Raw genomic sequence first — 10,596 nt, forward strand, 5'->3', positions numbered from 1 at the left:
AATGGACTCATGAAGCCGATCCTTTTGTAGTTCATGAGCGTGATGATTGGGTGTTCACGCTGCTGCGTGACATGTGCCTCCCCGCAAACCTTGTTACGACACCGGCACATTACCCGTCTGACATGAACTAAGAGGATCGTTTATAATTACAAGAAAGTCTTATAAACTAGTTGTGTTTTTGTGGTTGATGCTTTTTAGGTATTTAGTACGCGCACTGTTGTTTTTATTCTGGTTGACGTCAACTTTTGAGAGACATTTAGCGCGCGTAGTCGCAATTCTCTGGGGAAACTCACCCGCAGGGAACGTTGAAGGGTTGCGAGGGTAGGGCGTCAGGCGCTTGCCCGCCTGTGTCCCCGCGACTGTCGGGGCGGGGCCGCCACCCGAAGTTGCCGGAAAAGCGCCGGCCACTGATGCAGTGGGTTCCCGGCGTGAAAGTTGATTCCCGCGTTTCTCAGGGGCCGGTCTGGGAATTTGCCGGGTGATTTCCCGTAACTTCCATCGTGCAGTAGGAATCCGGGGAAGCACACTCCGTTTGTGCCCAGGCGTGGGCGGGAGCGCGCGCGGAGAAACGCGCGGCGGACACCCGGGGCGGGGGGGCGTCGGAGAGCCTCCTGGGCCGCCTCTAGAGGGAGGCCTCGGGTCGCTGCGCAAACTCACGCAGCCCCGAGGGCCGCCTTAGTCTCCGCGGTGTGTCCCTCAGGTCGCCTCCGGTCTCTCGGATTCCTCTGGGTTCTGAGCCTCTAGGCCGCCCTGAGGCAGATCTTGGGGCGTGGGACGGTGTCAAGAGCAGGTGCCGGTCGTGATTAGGGTGAGGGGAAACTTAAAGGACTTTCATTCCGCCGTGGACAGGGCACTACTTGTCATGCCATCGCTCAGTCTTGACCGGCTCTGCTACCGCATGGACTGTAGCACGCCAGGTATCTGTCCATCACCAACTCCCAGAGCTTGCTCAAACTCACGTGCATCCAGCAGGTGAGGACATGCAACCATGCCAACCCTGTTCTCTCCTTCTCTTCCGGCCTCCAGTCTTTCCCAGCATCAGGGTCTTTTACAGTGAGTCCGTTCTTCGCATCAAGTGGCCAAAGTATTGGAGCTTCAGCATCAGTTCTTTCAATGAATACTCAGGATTGATTTCCTTTAGGATGGACTGGTTTAATCTTTTTGCAGTCTAAGGGACTCTCAGGAGTCTTCTCCAACACCGCAGTTCAAAAGCACCAAACACCCTATCTGTAGATCTTGTCTGCAATTCTTTCCTGCTTCCAACCCCCTCCTCCCCCGACCCCCACCCCCGACCTTGGCCAAAATTTCAGTAACTTCTCTGTGGGTTGTAATACTGCCTACTTCTTAGGAATGTTATGAGAAATAAAGAAGTTAAATATACGCGGCTCAGAGCAATCCCTAGTCTCTTGTAAATTTAATACAGGTGTCAGTTCTTATTGTTAAACCACAGCTTCTGTATTAACTTTTATTTCCTCCTTTTAGGGGAATTTTATGGTTAGGACCCTTGTGCTCTCCCTTTCACCCGACCTTCTTTTCTCTGACCAATTGGTGGCACTGATGGTTTTCTTAGCAATATCCAACATTGATTAAAAAGTCCTCCCAAGGGGATTCTCCCATATCAGATATTGGCCCCTATGGGAGCAAGATGGCAATCCACAGACCATTATTGTACCCCTCCTTTGCTAGACCCTGTCTACTCTGTTCCACATTCCCCTTGTGCTAAGTGGATCCAAGTTAATTCCTTATGAGGAAAGTACTTGTATTGCAAGAGCTCACCCTCTCTGCACACTGAGTTTCCGGAGGCCAGAGACCATGGCTTTATCTCCAGTGCCTGGCACAATTTAGTCATGCAATGAACGTTTGTTGAACCCACAAGTCCATCCACAGAGGACTGGCTGAATAAAGCACCTTACATCCACACAATGCAGGTCTGTGCAGCTGAACAGAGGAATGAAGACCATCTCTGTGGAGGCCACGGAACCCTAGGATATATTGTTAAGTGAAAAAAATCAAGGCTGAGGGACTTCCCTGTGGTCCATTGGTTAAGACTGCATGTCCAACGCAGGGGGAGTGGGTTCCATCCTGGGGAACTAAAATTCCACATGCTGTGCAGTTCGGTCAGAAAACAAAAGCATGCATCACGTATATTTTGCCTATTTCCTAAAAAAGAAGTGGTGCATTTGCTCACATTTTTTAAAAGCAGCAATGGAAGAAGAAACTGCACACTAATTTTTAAAAGGGCTACTTAAAAGAACAAGGTGAAAACCATGGATGTGGAAGCTAGACTTCTTTTGATCTACTCAGGTCTTATACTCAGTTTTGACTTTGGGATCTTGTAAATACGTAATTATTTTTAAAAGAAAATGACAAAGCACTTCCTACAAAGGAAAAAAACGCCATGAATCAAAGTATATTTCAAGTTACTGGCATAACCACATGGAAAAATAAGAAACTGACTTTAAAACTGATGATTTTGGCTGTATATCCTTAGTGTGATATAGCCTAAGAGCAGAAAAGAATGGCAGAAAAACCAAGCTGCATTCAGTAACAGTAGTTGTTAGTAATAATACTGGTATTGTTATTTAGATGCTGTTGCATGTATATTTTACATATTTTGTGCATATAAAGTAGCAAAGAAGTCTATGTTGTTAGAAACCAGATCTTTGGTGAAAGATAAAGATATCCAAGTATGAAATCAATGAAGTTAGGTGTAAATTTCATAAGTGAATATTTGAATCGGCAATGGTAGTATGATTAATCATTAATTTTTCTTATTCTATAAAATAAATATATCCTGTGTTCACTGAAAAGGTCAATAAGTAATGATAATCCAACGGTTATGAGCAGCTCTTGTGTCCAGATTCACAATTTAAAGGCCATTGTCCACTAAGAGTAGCCAGGATTCCTTGAGGAAATGACTGATGTTAGGACTGGGGCAAGGATTGTAAGATGAGCTTGAGGTGTTTTATAATGACAGAAAGCAAGGTAGCCATCAAATACTACTGAAGTTATGTGAAAAGAACCCAAGAGCAAGGGTGAAGGGGGACCCTTTGGCCAAAGATGGAACAACTTGGACTTAAAAAAGAATAATGACTAATGGATTGAAACACATCTAATATCCACAAGTCCATGAATTCACTTATAGTAATACTAAAAAGTAAAATAAAAATCTCTCATCATTCACGCTTATATCACCTAAGGAACTAAATATTTATTTTAAAATTGGTAAAAGGGGAAAAAAGCAAGCGTTTATTCTACTACAGATTTCAGGGTACCCAGATAGTTTGTAAGGGCAGCAAATGTCACAGAACTAGTAGAATTAGGAAGTTGCTGTTCACAGCTCCTAATGAAACTCTGGGACTAGGCAACAGTCATTCGTGGCTATTGGAATTATGAAGAGGAACATTGATGGGAAACTTATAATGGCTGGATCAAGCTAACAAAACCTGAACCCACTGATTATCTTAACATCATTGAAAGGGAGACAACCAGATGCCATGTGCCTCGATGCAATGCAACAGGAAATGCACACGGTCTATGAAATATTCTTGCACAAAAACTGACCCTAAATCTAATCAAACTTCTAGATCTAACTTCGTGAAATGGCAAAAAACATGGAGGACACAGAAATAGATCAAAACACCAAGTCAATATGAGCAGCAGAACTAAGGATAAGGGAAATTTCACAAATTATCTAGTTTCTTCAATAAATAACTAGCACAAAGGAAATTATATAGAAGAGAGAATTGATATAGTTTTTAGAGACACTTCAATCAAATGCAATGTTGTATCTTCTTTTCAATAAACATATTGTAAAAAATATATTTAAGACAATTGGGGAAATTTGAGCATAGTTCTGTTACAGGGCGTTCATATAATTTGTCATCTAAACAGGGTATGTTGAAGTTAAAGGAGACACTTCTAATAGTTATGCTGGTACAAAGGTGTAAACTGGGTCTGTCCCAGGCAAATTTGATTATCCTAGTATCATACAACTTTGTGGAATTATTGTTAATTTGATAGTGTTATTATGTTCGTTTTTTAACATATTAGTTTCAGCTGTACAACATTATGATTCAATATATGTATTGCAAAATAATCACCACAAGAAGTCTGGTTAATGTCCATCACCACACAGTTAAATGTTTTTTCTTGTGATAACTTTTAAGATGTACTCTCTTAGCAACTTTCAAATAGATAATACAATGTTTATTAATTATAGTCACCATGCTGTACATTACATGCCCAGGACATATTTATTTCAAAGCTAGAAGTTTATGCCGTTTGACCGCCTTCACCCGTTTCGTTTGCCCCCTTCTCCACCTCTGGCAATCACCCATCTGTCCTGTTTCTATGAACTTGTTATTTATAAAAATGCTTTCATGTTTTTTTAAAAATTATTTGTTAGTAAAGCAGTCCTCAAATTTTTTAGCGTCAGAAGCCTTTACACGCTTTAAAAATTATTGAGTCATACTCACAAAGATAACTGGAATCTAAAAGACTGAAAATAAATTTTGGTAAGGATGTGGAGATGGTGAAACACTCACACAGTGGTGGTTGAAATGTAAAATGGTGCAGCTGTTGTGGAAAGCAGTTTGATGGTTAGATTGCATGCATGCGTGCATGCCAAGTCGCTTCAGTTGTGTCTTGACTCTTCATGACCCTATGGACTGTAGCCTGCCACGCTCCTCTGTCCATGAGATTCTCTAGGCAAGAATACTGGAGTGGATTGCGATGCCCTCCTCCAGGGGATCTTCCTGACCTGAGATCGAACCCACATCTCTTACATCTCCTGCATTGGCAGGCAGGTTCTTTACTACTAGCACTACCTGGGAAGCCCCCTATATATAGAATAGCAAAGAAGTAATCATATGAGACCCAGAAACTCTATTCCTAGGCATGTAGCTGAGAGAACTAAAAACATGTATTCATTCAAAACCTGAGATGCAAATAAATGTTCCTAGCAACATTATTCATAATAGCCAAAAATGAAAACAAAAGCCCATCCACTGGCAAAACATGGTATGTACATGCAATGAAACACGATTCAACCATAAAAAAGAATGAGGTTTTGATATCTGCTGCAATATGAGTGAACTTTAAAGACATTATGTTAAATGAAATTAGCCAGACACCAAAGAATTGATGCTTTTGAACTGTGCTTTTGGAGAAGACTCTTGAGAGTCCCTTGGACTGCAAGGAGATCCAAACAGTCCACCCTAAAGGAGATCAGTCCTGGGTGTTCATTGGAAGGACTGATGCTGAAGCTGAAACTCCAGTACTTTGACCACCTCCTGCGAAGAGTTGACTCATTGGAAAAGACCCTGATGCTGGGAGGGATTGGGGGCAGGAGGAGAAGGGGACGACAGAGGATGAGATGGCTGGATGGCGTCACTGACTCGATGGACGTGGGTCTGAGTGAACTCTGGGAGTTGGTGATGGACAGGGAGGCCTGGCGTGCTGCGGTTCATGGGGTCGCAAAGAGTCGGACATGACTGAGCGACTAAACTGAACTGATGGATTTCATTTATATGAAATGTCCAGGGTAGACACATCAGTGAAATCATAAAGGGATTGAGGAGGAACTTCCCTGGTGGTCCAGGGGTTAAGACGTTGTGCTTCTAATGCAGAGTGCACAGATTTGATCCCTGATGGGCGAGCTAAGATCTCACATGCCTCTTAAGTGCAGCCAAGAAAAAAAGAAAAAAAGTCTGGTTGAGGAGAACAGAGAGTTGACAGTGGCTGTTAAGAGCCATGGGGTTTCTTTTTAGAGTGATAATAATGTTTGAAAATTAACTAGTGGTAATGGTTGCCCAACTTGTAAATATACTAAAATCTACTGAATTATATACTCTAAATGGCCAGTCCTATGGTATGTGATGGAGGAGGAGATAGCAACCCACTCAAGTATTCTAGCCTGGAGAATCACCTGGAGAGGGGAGCCTGGCAGGCTATAGTCCACGGGGTTGCAAAGAGTCAGACACGACTGAAGCAACTGAGCAACATGGTATGTGAATTAAATATCAATTTAAAAACTAATTTTAAAAAGTATTGAGGATTCCACATTGCTTTTCTTTATGTTAGATAGTATTTTGATAGATATATTTTTCTATGCAAGAAATGAAAACTGACAAAATTTTCATATATCCATTGAATTGCTTAAAATATGGCAATAATAACCCCATTCATTATAAGTTAACTAAAATTTATTTTTATGAAAATCAATTCTATTTGTCAAGATAAAACGAAAATCAAGAAGAGTAGAAATCTTTACCTTTTTGCAAAAAGTGAAAAAGTGTGAAAGTGCCAGTTGATCAGTCATGTCTGACTCTTTGCAACCCCATGAACTGCAGCCTGCCAGGCTCCTCTGTCCATGGGATTCTCCAGACAAGAATCCTGAAGTGGGTTGCCATTTCCTTCTCCAGGGGATCTTCCTGACCTGGGATCGAACCCACATCTCTTACATCTCCTGCATTGGCTGGATCTTCCCAGCCTAGGGATCAAACCCATGTCTCCTCTCCTGTGTGGCAGGCAGATTCTTTACTGTCTGAGCCCCCAGGGAAGCCCACATTTTTAGGTAAACATTTCTGTAAATATTTTCAGCTGTTATATCTGGTTTAATAGGAGAAAGCTGGATTCTCAGATCTGCTCCTACATCCAGTCTGTTGAAAAACTCCATCATACTTTCATGAAAGAATAAGAATGAAAAAGATAGACAATATATTAATATTATTATAAAAATAGTTTTGACCTGGCAGACCTCCTAATAGAGTCTTGGGAAAACGCAGGGGGCTCCAGATCATACTCTGAGAACAGCACCTGGAAATTCACACAAGAGTTGGACACAGCTGAGGCGACTGAGCATGCGTGCATGAACAATTGATATCAGTTGATATCTAGGATTCACACTGAAATACTTCAGAAAGAGGGGTGGTGGGCAGAAGTGATTGAGAGAGAGAGATGAAACAAGATTATCAACATGTTGAATCTGGGTAGTGGATCATGGGTGTTCTTATCAGCCTCTCTAATGTAAGTCTGAAATTTTCCAAAATACAAGATGTGCTGTTGCTCCTATTTTAATCAGTGTTGGTTTAAGGGCTTCCCAGGTGGCCCTAGTGGTAAAGAATCTGCCTGCTAATGCAGGAGACACAAGAGACTTGGGTTTGATTCCTGGGTCATTAAGATTCCTTGGAGTAGGAAATGGCAACCCACTCCAGTATTCTTGCCTGGGAAATCCCACAGACTGAGGAGACTGGCAGGCTACAATTCATGGGGTCACAAAGAGTCAGGCACAACTGAGCATGAGTGTGCCTGCACGCACACACACCCACATACACACTACTGAGCAAAAGACCTTAAAGAAGTTGGTAGGAGAGAAAACCAAGTGAAGGATTGGATAGGTAAAGATGCAAAGATGTGGGACTTGCCTGGCAGTCCAGTGGTTACGACTTTGCCTTCCAAAGCAGAGGGTGTGAGTTTGACCCCTGGTCAAGGTCTTCCCGGATGGCTCAGTGGTAAAGAAGCCACCTGCCAGTGCAGGAAACGCAAGAGACGTGGGTTTGATCCCTGTGTCAGGACAATCCCCTTGAATAGGAAATGGCAACCCACTCGGGTATCCTTGCCTGAAGAATTACAGGGATAGAGGAGCCTGGTGGGCTACAGTCCGTGAGGTTGCAAAGGGTCGACACGACTGAACACACACCCATACACACACACACACGGGGCGCTAAGAACTTTTATGCCTCTCGGCCAAAACACCAAAACACCAAACAAGAACAATATTGAAACAAATTCAATAAAGACTTTAAAAAGTGGTGCACATTTGAAAAATAAAAAATCTTGGGACTTCCCTGGTGGTCCAGTGGCTAAGACTCTGTGCTTCCAGTGCAAGGGATGAAGGTCTGATCCCTGGTCAGGGAACTAAGATCCCACATGCCATTCGGTCAAAAAATAGAAATAGACACTTTTTAAAAAAGGATACAGAGGTGAATTTGAGGAAGTTCTTGCCTTCAACAGCTTTTCATCTGCTGGAGGATGAGCTATAAGGAAGGCATTGGAGAAAAAGTGGCGCCTTTAGGGGGCACCAGCCATTCTGCTCGGGGCCTCAAGTCCGATGTTTCCTCCTCACAGTCACCCTATGAGGCTGGCATCATTATCCCCGTCCTGCAGATGAGGAAACTGAAGCTTTGAAACTTCAAAGTTTAGAAACTTACCGAAGATCTCGCAGTGGAAAGTGGTAAAATGCGATTAAAACTGGATCTGATAAATCCCCAAGCCTTTGCTCTTCCTGGCTCTTCCTTTTCTCTGTAGACCCCCCTCTGGGAGGTGGTACCCAATCCTGGAACGTCACTACTACTGTGTACCTCGTGAATGGGCCCCCTCAACAGAAGCCCAGGTGGTGACGTGAGGAGCCCCCAGTCTATAGGGAAAGAACTAATAATAATGTCAACTGGGCTGGTCTTTACTCTCCACCTGTCCCCTCATTCAATCTATACAACTTAACTCCTTGGAGTAGGTATGCTGTCCACGTTGCCTCCCTCTCCTCAACTCTTTCTCCTCCCCCAGCTTTTGGAAAGCAATCTGGCAACACCCCTTGAAAGACTAACTGAATTCAGTGGCAACTGTAGTCTTGAGACTCCATCAAATATAAATAACTCTATATAAGGATATGGGTTTAAGACCACAAAGGAACAAGTAGGTTCCTTGTGTGACTGTTTGTAAGGCAAAACCCTGAAGACAAAATGAACGTTCGTCAAGACACATCCCCACTGGGGAATTCCCCAGCCATTTATTAAAAGAATGAAATAGAGCTAAACCAGAGGACCAGGCAGGAGGGGTTTCCACAAGGTGTTGTGCAGTGGAGAGTGTAAGATGCAAGAGATGGTATGATCTCCCAGTTATCAGACAGTGCTTTAAAGTTAATGCCTTTAGGTCTTAGAATACTTGCATAAGGAAGACATATGCCAGTCTATACCCCAGAGTCTCTGCACAGATGACCGTGGATGCTGACATGGGGTAAAGAAGGAGCAGAGGAAAATGCATGAGCTTAAGAAAACCAAAACAGAAAGGGGGAAAAATGACCACATCTTTTTACAAAACATATATGTGATTATATTTATATACTTTAGTAAAATTATGTATGAATGTGGTTATGTATATAAAGAGATTCGAGTTTTAAACCTTTCTTTTAAAGAGAAATGCAAGAATGCAGTAAATTCCAGGGATTTTGTGGCTAAACATTTAGTAGTGCCTCTCAGGTTTTCCAAGACCATAGGTCTGATGACTTAAAGTGAAAATGAAGTTTTTGCTCCCGTTTATTAAACTAAGTGTAAAAGCTGATGTCAGAAAGTGAAGAGGAACTAAAAAGCCTCTTGATGAAAGTGAAAGAGGAGAGTGAAAAAGTTGGCTTAAAGCTCAACATTCAGAAAACGAAGATCATGGCATCTGGTCCCATCACTTCATGGGAAATAGATGGGGAAACAGTGGAAACAGGGTCAGACTTTATTTTGTGGAGCTCCAAAATCACTGCAGATGGTGACTGTAGCCATGAAATTAAAAGATGCTTACTCCTTGGAAGGAAAATTATGACCAACCTAGATAGTATATTCAAAAGCAGAGACATTACTTTGCCTACAAAGGTCCATCTACTTAAGGCTATGGTTTTTCCAGTGGTCATGTATGGATATGAGAGTTAGACTCTGAAGAAAGCTGAGCGCTGAAGAATTGATGCTTTTGAACTGTGGTGTTGGAGAAGACTCTTGAGAGTCCCTTGGACTGCAAGGAGATCCAACCAGTCCATCCTAAAGGAGATCAGTCCTGGGTGTTCATTGGAAGGACTGATGCTGAAGCTGAAACTCCAATACTTTGGCCACCTCATGTGAAGAGTCGACTCATTGGAAAAGACCCTGATGCTGGGAGGGATTGGGGGCAGGAGGAGAAGGGGACGACAGAAGATGAGATGGCTGGATGGCATCACCGACTCGATGGACATGGGTTTGGGTGGACTCCGGGAGTTGGTGATGGACAGGGAGGCCTGGCGTGCTGCGATTCATGGGGTCGCAAAAAGTTGGACAAGACTGAGCGACTGAACTGAACTGAAAAGCTGATGTGATTACAGCTTGACTATATTCCAACTATGTCTTTCAAGGCTCAGATGGTCTAAACATGGTTAATAATAGGATTCTGAAACACACTGTAAGATAATTACTGCTTGCGCAGAGAAACTTTTCTGCTTATAGGGCCAAATAGAAAATGATAATATAATATTTAAACCCTTGAATACCCATGGAGAGTGAGGCAACCACTATATCCTTTTGCATATAAGGTTATAAAAATTTTAACATTGGTTATGACTATAACTCTTGGACTAAGAATATACTAATTATTTTGAAAGTTCGTACGTTCATAAAACCTGTAGAACAAGCACCAAATGGCTCTTAATGAACAAAAATTCTTTTGAAACAGTATCAATTCAGTTCAGTTCAGTTGCTCAGTCATGCCCAACTCTTTTTGACCCCATGGACTGCAGCATGCCAGGTTTCTCTGTCCATCACCAACTCTCAGAGCTTGCTCAAACTCATGACAACTGAGTTGGTG

The 10,596-nt window shown here is 42.6% G+C and overlaps 1 non-coding gene across 1 annotated transcript; it reads left to right on the forward strand.

Moving 5' to 3' along the window:
- Positions 1–18: 18 nt before the first annotated feature.
- On the forward strand, positions 19–123 carry LOC128068435 (small nucleolar RNA U13). Its single transcript, XR_008201496.1, has one exon. It is a non-coding gene; the product is annotated as a small nucleolar RNA U13 (small nucleolar RNA).
- The last annotated feature ends 10,473 nt before the right edge of the window (positions 124–10,596 follow it).

This window comes from Budorcas taxicolor, chromosome 24, assembly GCF_023091745.1.
Source record: "Budorcas taxicolor isolate Tak-1 chromosome 24, Takin1.1, whole genome shotgun sequence".
In the NCBI taxonomy this organism is placed as follows: Eukaryota; Metazoa; Chordata; class Mammalia; order Artiodactyla; family Bovidae; genus Budorcas; species Budorcas taxicolor.